General features: G+C 41.7%; 2 pseudogenes; both read right to left on the bottom strand.

Moving 5' to 3' along the window:
• Positions 1 to 214: 214 nt before the first annotated feature.
• Positions 215 to 1186, bottom strand: LOC114582895 (olfactory receptor 6Z7-like; annotated as a pseudogene).
• Positions 1187 to 4958: 3772 nt separating this feature from the next.
• On the bottom strand, positions 4959 to 5930 carry LOC144325352 (olfactory receptor 10A7-like; annotated as a pseudogene).
• Between the last annotated feature and the right edge of the window lie 6861 nt (positions 5931 to 12791).

Raw genomic sequence — 12791 nt, 5'->3', positions numbered from 1 at the left:
ATACTAAGTACACATGGTAAAGCAGTATGAACAAAAACACATTTTAGAGACAATTTACTGTAATATTTCATTACAATATTACTAAGAGAACTAGGTCAACCTGCACACTATTTCGGCGTTTGCTTAGGATGGGGGCTAAAAGAGGTAAAACAGTTCAAGGAAAACACACCTGAAATTCTGATTATGAAGTTGCTTCACCACTGCTTTTTCTTAATCATTGTAACAATTCTCTCCAGCTTCTTGGAGGAATGCAATACTTTCCAAATAATTTCCCTATGGCATGCTTTACCTCCTTATTTCTCAAGCTATATATAAGAGGATTTGCGACAGGGGGTAGGACTGTATACAAGAGAGAGAAAGCTTTGTTGAGATCACGGAGTGCTTCTCTCTTCGGTAACATATACACTATCATAATGGCTCCGTAGAAGGTAGAAACTACAATAAGATGAGAAGAACAAGTGGAAAATGCTTTTTTCCTCCCAGTTGTAGAAGGAATTTTCAAGATGGTAGTTATGATGGCTATGTAGGATGTCAAGGTGAGGAGAAAAGGTGGAAGGGTAAATATGAATGCCAGGACAAAACTCATAACTTCCACCAGGTTGGTGTCACTACAGGAAAGTTTTATAAGTGGGACAGTATCACAGAAATAATGATCGATTTCATTGGGGCCACAGTATGTTAACTCTAGCATAAAACTCAAAAGTATTAAAGCAGCTATAAGTCCATTTATCCACGAAAAAACTGCTAGTTGGATGCACATTTGTGCATTCATAGTTGTTGTGTAATGCAGTGGTTTGCATATTGCTAAATATCTATCATATGACATTACTGAGAGAAGATAGCATTCTGTTGCTATTAGGTAACCAAAGAAAAAGAACTGCACAAAACAGCCACTGAATGAAATCACATTTTCCTCAGTCAACAAGCCCACCATCATTTTGGGCATGACATTTGATATATAGCAAGTCTCTAGGCACGATAAGTTTCCCAGGAAGAAATACATGGGCGTATGTAGATGCTGATCAACTACCACTAACATTACAATGAGTACATTCCCAATCATGGCTGCAATATAGATCAAGAGGAAAACAAAAAATAGGATATTTTGCCATTGACCGAATTTTCCAAAACCCAAGAGGATATATTCTGTAACATTCATCTGCTTTCCTCATGTAGTCTGTTCCATAGTTTATGAAGTGCATTCATCAGAGATTAAAGAGATCTTGGAATCTATCTTTGAAAAAAGAGATAACATTAAAGTTAATAGATTAGCCTGGCAGGCAAATTATTTGACCCAGAAGAGCAGCAAATGAACAGACAGGACACCAGGAGTTGGGATGAAATCAGGCCAAATCTTTATTGATGGCACCAAGCATGGTATAGGTTGGAATGGCAGTAGGGCCAGGATCAGCTCAGCATTCCACTCACCTGATGCTAGTGGAATGGAATCCAGCAGTTGGACTAAGCCAAGCCTGCACCATGGGAGTTGGCCAGTGCTGAACCTTGCCATGGTGCAAGCAAAGTTGGCAAGTTCTCACTGGGCAAAGAGAATGAGGATTCCAGCCAGGCAGAGACCCCAACCTGAGGTGCCATGGCCAGTCCCCACTATCTGAGGCCCTTTAAGGGGGCTCTCCTTTATACTGATTTATCCCAGTGTCGTTTCCATCCCCCATACCAAGACAGCAATTTCCCACCTAACCAAAGAAAGCCATCATTTTCAAGGTAGCAAGGAGAGAGTGCTCCCAAGTCTTATGAAAATCCTATGTAAAGTGCAGAACAGGGTGGGGGAAATATGTGCTGGTACTCACATATGGTTAAAAGTGGCATGGATGCCAGCAGGGGAGGGGGGTGGTACTCTGTACTCTTGAGTCCCATCACAAAAAAACCACAAAAAACAAAACTGCTTATATGTGTTATGATGCACATGTGTCCAATGTTTATAAGTTTGCATTTCAGAAACATTTATCATGCACATCTCGTAGCATGACATGGGGCTCCCAGTAGTCATCCATAAAAAGGAGACCAATAGGGTCCACACCCAATTTATCTCAACAATTTCGCAGCCTCAGGTATACTTGTAACACTGGTTATGCATTGCCTAATTATTACAATTTCTGTATGTTTCACAGCATGATTGTTGAAGTTCATGGATATAATTCTGTTTCTTATTAAGTTGATCAGATTGAAAATTTGCAGAAGGATAAGTGACACAGAAAACTGCTTACCTCCATGGCATGAAAACCACATTTTCTCCTTTCTCATCTTCACTTTATTAAGAATTAAGGCACATCTGTTTTCTTTTGTTCTTTCCTTCCTTCCTTCCTTCCTTCTTTCCTTTATCCTGCCTGCCTGCCTGCAATTTAGAAGACAAGATATCTGAGATGTTCTGTTCTATATGTGTTGTATGACATGAGTTGTCCTGCAGGGAATAGCTTTCCTGGTTACCATTGCTTCAGTTCAGAATCACAGGAGAATATATCCCTAGATGCTTCTAGAGATCAGTCTTTTCAGATCAGTGCAGGATCTTTTTTTTTTTAATCAAATCAAATCAAAACAAAAACCATTATACCCAGCTTCTTCAACTTATATGAGTGCCAAAGACTAGAAGCAACACTAACCTCAGATGTTTATAAGTAAATAGCAGGTTCACAGCTGATGGAATGTGGAAGGCCGCCTTATCTCATGCTATAGTACATAAGAATGTAAGAAAAGCTCTGCTGGCTGAGACCAAAAGCCAATCTAGTCCACAATGACCAACAAGATGCCTTTGGGGAACCTGGACTTGAGTAGGACTTGAGTACATAGCTACCTCCCTACTTGTGACTGCCAGCAACAGGCATACAGAGGCATACTCTCTGCAACAAAGGAGGTAGAATAGGAATGAGGGCTCCATACCTCCTTTTTTGCACTGGCGGGAACTTTCCTTTCAATGTAATTGGTCTGAACTGGATTGAGATCAGGGAGCACAAGGTTAATGCTCAACAACTTCTGTCAGAGTCTCAGTCAAGATTGGTTGACTATGTCAGCTATTTACTTTCAAAAAATATTTGCTCAGTTGCTAGTAGCATAACTGGCATCTGGTTTTACTACAAGCTACTTAAATTGCCTCGCAATAAATGTTAAAAACACAGTATGGCGTGCTCTAGTCCATGGGGTCACGAAGAGTCGGACACGACTAAACGACTAAACAACAACATGCTAATTTTGGAAATGAATAATCATCTTATTAATTTATTTTTAATTTGACAAATGGTGATAAATATCACTACCATAAAATTATTACATTATTAATATTATTTACTAAATCTGTATACCACCCTTCATCTGAGGGCAGTTCATAAACATCCCCCCCCCAAAAAAAATGACTCACCTATAAAGTACTGCTTATAGCTCTGTTTGCGTACACATTATTCTGTATTTTTGAAGGGAAGGGGGAGGTATATAATAAATTCTTAATTGACAATAACCTAAAATGTGGCTATAATGGTGATTTTGCTATTGCCAGAGTCTTCCTAAGGATTAGGCTCAGATGAAATACAGTGGAACCTCGGGTTGCGAACGTGATCAGTGCGGGAGGCATGTTCACAACCCACACCATTCACAACCCGCAGTGCCGATTCTGTACACGCGCAGTTCATGATTCGGCACTTCTGTGCATGCGCAAAAGCAATTTAGTGCTTCTGCACATGTGCGAGCGCTGAAACCTGGAAGTAACCTGTTCCGGTACTTCCGGGTTCATCACGGTGCACAACCTGAAATCGCGTAACCTGAACTTTCTGTAACCCGAGGTACCACTGTACTTGTATACAGGTTCCCTAATCTCTACATGGTGATCATCTATCAAAGCCACAAGCACACTATCAGTGTTATGTCCAACCTGATAGCCAGTGTAGGTAGGGTCTAAGCAACTGGCAGTATCCCAATAAGTCTGCAGCTGAGCAGCCAACTCTTACTAATCTACCTTTTCCCAGGAGATTAGTCAGGGAATTAACATTTAGAATTCTGCTACAGAAGCAGAATATCTAATTATCCATGAATGAAACATTAGTAACCTGGCTAGCAAGGTCTCTTATCTCTCATGACTAGCATCTGACCAACTAGGATACACCAATAGGTGCAACTCACTGACGGCTGACTCCAGAATGCCTCCTGTTTTGCTCTCTCTGCTGCCACAGCACTGATGATGGTGGTGGCTGGCAGGGGGCTTCCAAGGGTAGACTTTTCTCTCTACCCATAGCGAAGAGTTGTGAAATCCTATTGTCCCTGGAACACCTTCACAGGAACCACTAGATCGTGTCGTAAGCAAATTTTCCTGGATCATTTGGCAGGCAAAACCACACTGTGTAGATTGGGCTTGGATTGGAATTACACACATAATTGTGTATAAGTGTGTAATAATAATGATCAAATTAATAACATGAAGGATATGAAGAACAGAACAAAAGTATCACCCCTTCCTAGCAAAGAAGGTAGGAAAATGTCTATAGAAACTCTCCTTCATTGGAAGTTTCCAAACAGATGTTGGATGGTCCAGGACTCTCTAACTGTGATTCATGCATTGCTGGGAGTGGACTAGCTAGTGCCTTCCAACTCCAGAATTCTGATTCTATGAAACTCACAGGCACACATAAGCAGGGCAAGGAGGATGAAAGTGGGTTGCAGCTCCAGGTGTTGCTGTTAATGTGGAGAAAGGAAGAATTCAAAGGAATGACAAAGTAGGAATACATTATTTTTATTAAGCAGAATACTAAGTACGCATGGTAAAGCAGTATGAACAAAAACACATTTTAGAGACAATTTACTATAATATTTCATTACAATATTACTAAGAGGACTAGGTCAACCTGCACACTATTTCAGCGTTTTCTTAGGATGGGGGCTAAAAGAGGTAAAACAGTTCAAGGAAAACACACCTGAAATTCTGATTATGAAGTTGCTTCACCACTGCTTTTTCTTAATCATTGTAACAATTCTCTCCAGCTTCTTGGAGGAATGCAATACTTTCCAAATAATTTCCCTATGGCATGCTTTACCTCCTTATTTCTCAAGCTGTATATAAGAGGATTTGCGACAGGGGGTAGGACTGTATACAAGAGAGAGAAAGCTTTGTTGAGATCATGGAGTGCTTCTCTCTTTGGTAACATATACACTATCATAATGGCTCCATAGAAAGTAGAAACCACAATAAGGTGAGAAGAGCAAGTGGAAAATGCTTTTTCCCTCCCAGTTGTAGAAGGAATTTTCAAGATGGTAGTTATGATGGCTATGTAGGATGTCAAGGTGAGGAGAAAAGGTGGAAGGGTAAATATGAATGCCAGGACAAAACTCATAACTTCCACCAGGTTGGTGTCACTACAGGAAAGTTTTATAAGTGGGACAGAATCACAGAAATAATGATCAATTTCATTGGGGCCACAGTATGTTAACTCTAGCATAAAACCCAAGAGTATTAAAGTAGCTATAAGTCCATTTATCCACGAAGAAACTGCTAGTTGGATGCACATTTGTGCATTCATAGTTGTTGTGTAATGCAGTGGTTTGCATATTGCTAAATATCTATCATATGACATTACTGAGAGAAGATAGCATTCTGTTGCCATTAGGTAACCAAAGAAAAAGAACTGCACAAAACAGCCGCTGAATGAAATCACATTTTCCTCAGTCAACAAGCCCACCATCATTTTGGGCATGACATTTGATATATAGCAAGTCTCTAGGCACGACAAGTTTCCCAGGAAGAAATACATGGGCGTATGTAGATGCTGATCAACTACCACTAAAATTACAATGAGTACATTCCCAATCATGGCTGCAATATAGATCAAGAGGAAAACAAAAAATAGGATATTTTGCCATTGACCGAATTTTCCAAAACCCAAGAGGATATATTCTGTAACATTCATCTGCTTTCCTCATGTAGTCTGTTCCATAGTTTATGAAGTGCATTCATCGGAGATTAAAGAGATCTTGGAATCTATCTTTGAAAAAAGAGATAACATTAAAGTTAATAGATTAGCCTGGCAGGCGAATTATTTGACCCAGAAGAGCAGCAAATGAACAGACAGGACACCAGGAGTTGGGATGAAATCAGGCCAAAACTTTTTTGATGGCACCAAGCATGATACAGGTTGGAATGGCAGTAGGGCCAGGATCAGCTCATCATTCCACGCACCTGATGCTAGTGGAATGGAATCCAGCAGTTGGACTAAGCCAAGCCTGCACCATTAGAGTTGGCCAGTGTTGAACCTTGTCATGGTACAAGCCAAGTTGTCAAGTTCTCACTGGGCAAAGAGAATGAGGATTCTAGCCAGGCAGAGACCCCAACCTGAGGTGCCATGGCCAGTCCCCACTATCTTGGGCCCTTTAAGGGGGCTCTCCTTTATAATAAGTTGATTTATCCCAGTGTCATTTCCATTCCCCATGCCAAGACAGCAATTTCCCACCTAACAAAAGAAAGCCATCATTTTCAAGGTAGCAAGTGCTCCCAAGTCTTATGAAAATCCTATGTAAAGTGCAGAACAGAGTGGGGTCCCATCACAAAAAAACAATGCTTATATGTGTTATGATGCACATGTGTCCAATGTTTGCACTTCAGAAACATTTATCATGCACATCTCGTAGCATGACATGGGGCTCCCCGTGGTCATCCATAAAAAGGCAACCAATATGGTCCACACACAACTTATCTCAGCAGCATCAGGTATACTTGTAACACTGGTTATGCATTGCCTAAATATTACAATTCCTGAATGTTTCACAGCATGATTGTTGAAGTTCATGGATATAATTAAGTTGATCAGATTGAAAATTTGCAGAAGGATAAGTGAGACAGAAAACTGCTTACCTCCATGGCATGAAAACCACATTTTCTCCTTTCTCATCTTCACTTTATAAAGAATTAAGGCACATCTGTCTTCTTTTGTTCTTTCCTTCCTTCCTTCTTTCCTTTATCCTGCCTGCCTGCAATTTAGAAGACAAGATATCTGAGATGTTCTGTTCTATATGTGTTGTATGGCATGAGTTGTCCTGCAGGGAATATCTTTCCTGGTTACCATTGCTTCAGTTCAGAATCACAGGAGAATATATCCCTAGATGCTTCTAGAGATCAGTCTTTTCAGATCAGTGCAGGAATTCTTTTTAATCAAATCAAATCAAAACATAAACCATTATACCCAGCTTCTTCAACTTATATGAGTGCCAAAGACTAGAAGCAACACTAACCTCAGATGTTTATAAGTAAATAGCAGGTTCACAGCTGATGGAATGTGGAATGCTGCCTTATCTTATGCTATAGTACATAAGAATGTAAGAAAAGCTCTGCTGGATGAGACCAAAAGCCAATCTAGTTCACAATGACCAACCAGATGCCTTTGGGAAGCCTGCAAGTAGGACTTGAGTACACAGCAGCCTCCCTACTTGTGACTGCCAGCAACAGGCATACAGGGGCATGCTCTCTGCAACTGGTAGAATCCCAATATATCTGCAGCTGAGGAGCCAACTCTTACTAAACTACCTTTCCCCAGGAGATTAGTCAGGGAATTAACATTTAGAATTCTGCTACAGAAGCAGAATATCTAATCATCCATGATTGAAGCATTAGTAACCTGGCCAGCAAGGTCTCTCATCTCTCATGACTAGCATTTGACCAACTAGGATACACCAATAGGTGCAACTCACTGACGGCTGACTCCAGAATGCCTCCTGTTTTGCTCCCTCTGCTGCCACAGCACTGATGATGGTGGTGGCTGGCAGGGGGCTTCCAAGGGTAGACTTTTCTCTCTACCCATAGCGAAGGGTTGTGAAATCCTATGGTCCCTGGAAAACCTTCCCAGGAACCATCAGATCATGTCCTAAGCGAATTTTCCAGGAACATTTGGCAAAAGTACTGGGAGTGGTACCAAAGCAGTGTCTAGACCTTTCAGCATGGATAGCTCCTTATTAGGAATAGAAATCTAATAGGACTCTAATCTTAATTTAGTCTTTTTATTTAATAGACTATTAATCCTCAAAAAAATTCTAAGTGGTTTACATAAAATATAAATATACATTAAAATTACTGATAAAATCAGATATTCAAAACATTAAGCTAATATTTTCCTAAATATAAATAAAAGCAGCAACACACACACACACACACACACACACACACACACACACACACACTATTGCACATTTCTCTCAGTGCTCATGTTTTTCTTAAGCTACATTTTATAAATGAGCACTGCAAACTGCATTAAACGTCACCTACATATACAATGGCTTAATATGAGATGAAGTTTTCTAAATATATTATCACATTCCTTCTTTGTTAGGTGTAATAACGTTCTAATAATCCCATATTTTAATCAGTTGCTGGTGCAAAACTAGCTTAAAGCAAAAAGGAGTCAACACCCCAAACAGGACTGTAAAATGCATTTTATATTATAGTAAAGCATGCTTATCAAATGGAGGAATGCTACTAGTTTCATTCTGTAAAACTGACCTCCACCCCCCATATCATTTTGAGGTGCCATTTTCATCTTCCTTATTTTTGTGTTTTCTTTGTTACTCTCTTGATGTGTGTGCTATCCCAACCATGTCTACTCAGAAGTCAGTTCCATTGCAATCAGTGAAGCTTACTCCCAAGTATGTGAAGAATTGCAGCCACACTAGCTAACTAAAAAGCATGCACAAGCAATGAATGAGCTCTGTGCTCATCTTCCATCTCCCTATCCAACTCTAGCTCCATATACTAGGCAAAATACTTTTATTATAAAGAATAAGTGACTTCACTTCCTAACCAGTGCAACAGTCTCTCATGTCATGTAAGCGGAAGATCAGGAAAAAAATAAACTATTTTGCAATACAGTAGTACCTCGGGTTAAGAACGTAATTCATTCTGGAGGTCCGTTCTTAACCTGAAACTGTTCTTAACCTGAGGTACCACTTTAGCTAATGGGGCCTCTCACTGCTGCCGCGCCACTGCTGTGCAATTTCTGTTCTCATCCTGAAGCAAAGTTCTTAACCCAAGGTACTATTTCTGGGTTAGTGGAGTCTGTAACCTGAAGCGTCTGTAACCTGAAGCGTCTGTAACCCAAGGTACCACTGTAATCAATCATTGTTGGTGTGTGTGTGTGTGTGTGTGTGTGTTTTTAAAAAACCCTCTTTGCCTAATACAATCTGAATCTGGGCTAAGAATCTACATGTAAAAATTCTGTACAGTGGTATCTCGGGTTACAGACACTTCTGGAAGAATTAAGTTCTTAACCCGAGGTACCACTGTATTGGATCTTTCTGTTTCTCTGACTCTAGTGGAAAAAACATTAATGTGTCATTTGTTTTTGCTCTCCCAATTGGCATTCCATTTGTTTTACAAACAAATCACTAGGAAACAAATATTTGTGGTGATATATTTATTGAATTATGCTACATAAAATATAGAAACCATTATTGTTTGGTTTTGAATGTGGAATGTGGATTGAACCCTGCCATACGCCACTCATTTGTTTTTTATTGGTGTAGCCACCAATGCTTTCAGTTTGGGGTTTCCCACACCTTTATTGACTGATTGTGGAGCTGATATTCTCCTCACACAAAAATACGCTAGTTTTTACAAATAGTCATCCAATGCAATTAATGAATTATATAATCTTATTATTATTTTACAAACACTATTTATTAAAAATATTTTTATACTATACACTCATCTAAAATAAAGAGGGTGGACAACAATATATGGAAATACAGTAAAACACACAAAAATAGGAATAAAATAAATAATAAGAATGACTGGATTATTTAAACAGGTTCATGATTTTCAATAAAATGTATTATTAATCCTGGAAATGGATGGATTGATGCATCCTTTCAGAGACTGAACTGTATAACACCCCCTCCAAAAGAGAGAGAGAGAGAAATGCCACAGAAAATGCTCAGGTTCCTTCTATTACATATTAAGTTGCTTCACCTCACAAGTTTCCTAATATTATTCCTTAGTGAATTTTTTACCTCCTTGTTCCTTAGGCGGTATATAAATGGGTTGGCCAGAGGCGACAGAGCTGTGTACAAGAGAGAAGAAATCTTTTGCATCTCTCTGTTCTCTGTTGACTTCGGTATCATATACTCAATCATGAGTGTGCCATAAAAAAATGAAACCACAATCAAGTGAGAGGAGCATGTGGAAAAGGCCTTTTGCCCCCCAGTGGCAGAGGGGATCCTTAAAATGGCAGCAATAATGTATACATAGGAAGTTATAGTTAGAACAAATGGAGGGACTGTAAATATGAGAGCCACAATGTAACTTGCAATTTCCAACACACTGGTGTCGCTGCAAGAGAGTCTGAGAAGAGGGAAGTATTCACAGAAGTAATGATCCATTTCATTAGGGCCACAAAACATTAACTGTAATATCAAAATGAGTAAGATCAAGCAAGCTATAAAACCACTGAACCAAGATGCAGCTGCTAAATGGATAGAAGTCTGAAAACAGGTAACCAGCAGGGAACGGTTCAGCTCAGCCTTTGCACTGTTGACTGAACACCAACTGCTGTGCAGATGATGGAGAAAGCTTATAAATTGTATCCATTCTGGTGTCCTGGCCAAGTCTCTTACGCTGGTGTAAACCCTGGTTCACCAGGAGCCCAGAATAGCAGCAAATAAAATCCGTTCATACGTCAGCAACTGATAAGACATGTCATCCAATTCTTCCAAAGTCTTCCTAAATTATAAGGCTCCAAAATACAGGCCAAAAGAGATCAGGTCTGGGAATAGCAAGGCATACAATGGGCGCCACCAGTGAAAACACCCTGCTCACAAGTGGAATAGCCTAGGGCCTCTCTTCATCTAAATCCAGCCCTGCCTATGGGTGGCGCTGTGGTCTGAACCACTGAGCCTCTTGGCCTTGCCGATCAGAAGGTTGGGGTTCGAATCCACACAACAGGATGAGCTTTTGTTGCTCTGTCCCAGCTCCTGACTATCTAGCAGTTCAAAAGCATGCCAGTTCAAGTAGATAAATAGACACCGCTGTGGCAGGAAGGTAAATGGCATTTCCATGCACTCTGCTTTCTGTCATGGTGTTCCATTGCACCAGAAGTGGTTTAGTTAGGCTGGCCACATGACTCGGAAAGCAGTCTGTGGACAAACACTGGCTCCCTCGGCCTGAAAGTGAGATGAGCACAACAACCCCATGGTCGCCTTTGACTGGACTTAACTGTCCAGGGGTCCTTTAACTTTTTACCTTATTGGGGAACCTGTCCTGTGGACACCTGTGGAAGCAAGCCATTGATGGAACTCACCTCATTTTCTGCTTCATTGGGGCTCGCACTGCCAGGCAAAACCACACTGTGTAGATTGGGCTTGGAATGGAATTACACACAAAATTGTGTATAAGTGTGTAATAATAATGATCACACCTGGTGGCGCTGTGGGTACAACCTCAGTGCCTAGGGCTTGCCGATCGCATGCTCGGTGGTTCGAATCCCCGCAGTGGGGTGAGCTCCCATCCTTCAGTCCCAGCTCTTGCCCACCTAGCAGTTTGAAAGCAACCTTAAGTGCAAGTAGATAATGTGGCAAAATCGGTTTATTGGGACCCCAGCTAATTGATTTATTGGCCCCCAATTAGCTTTTATGGCAGCCCGGTCCGGCACGCTTCCCTCAGCTACGTCGTCCGGTAGCTCCAGTCACACCTTAGCAGAGATAAACACAGCGGTGATGAACTGTCACGTCCTTCACTTAGCTTCCAAACAAACACAGAGTCCAGGTTTGTCCATTTCAGCTCTTTATTCCGACATTCCCCCAGGAATCTCCTGGGCTCCTTTCCGCCATTACCGGCTACGTCTTTCTCCCTCAATGACCAGAGGGGAAGAGGACAGAAACTCCTCCCAGACTCCTCCCAGCTTCTACAGCTGACGTCTGAATTGAGGCATCATGGGAACTTCTTAACCAGTTAAGTTCCAACCCTAACACCCCCTCTATGCCTCGCATTCTGACAAGACCCTTTTGAGTTCAACACCTTCCCCTTTGCCTTGTGCCACTTCCCGGCATCTTTCCCAGGCACCTGTTGAACCCCTTCAACATTCCCAGAATCACACTGTGCGACACTTTTCCACGCACCTGTGATCTGATACCCTACTGACCCTTTAGAGCCAGCAGTTGTGTCTTCTCCGTCAGACTCTTCCCCCTCTGACTTGACACCCTGTTTGTGAGCTTTCTCCATTACCGGAGATGAAGCCTCACACCTGGACACTCCTTTCACAACCCTTGGAGATGCCCAAACCTGCCCTGAACCCTGACCCTGGACTTGGTCCCCATTACCGGGATTTGAACCCTGATTCTGGACCTGATCCCCGTCACCGGGCTCAGCAACAGCCTCCCTTCTCTCTTGAGAAGACTTTGCACCCGCCACCTGGTGACGTATTCCCTTTTCCTTGAAAAGCTTCTCCAGAGCAGACCCAGTAAACTGTGACCCTCGGTCGCTCTTGAACCCTTGCACCTTGGTGGAGAACTTTAGTTCCACCTCCGCAACCCAATCCTTGATCAGTTGCGCCGCCTCCCCCTGTGATTTGAGAGAGAGACACCAGCCAACCTGGCTGTGGCCATCTGTCAGCGATGGCACATACCTGGCCCCACCCAGACTCTCATACCTCATGGGTCATGACAGATCTGTGTGAACAAGCTCAAAAGCTTCCTTGGCTACCCTCCCAAAAACCCGGGAAAACCAAGTACCTTTGCACCTTTGCATGCCCTGCACCCTTGGGACCTCCCACATTTCCGGAGTTTGTACCCTTTTGTGCACCTGTGCAACTTTTGCACAT

Source organism: Podarcis muralis, chromosome 13, assembly GCF_964188315.1.
Source record: "Podarcis muralis chromosome 13, rPodMur119.hap1.1, whole genome shotgun sequence".
In the NCBI taxonomy this organism is placed as follows: domain Eukaryota; kingdom Metazoa; phylum Chordata; class Lepidosauria; order Squamata; family Lacertidae; genus Podarcis; species Podarcis muralis.
Note: the sequence above shows the minus strand (reverse complement) of the source record. Positions and strands in the feature narration are given on the sequence as shown.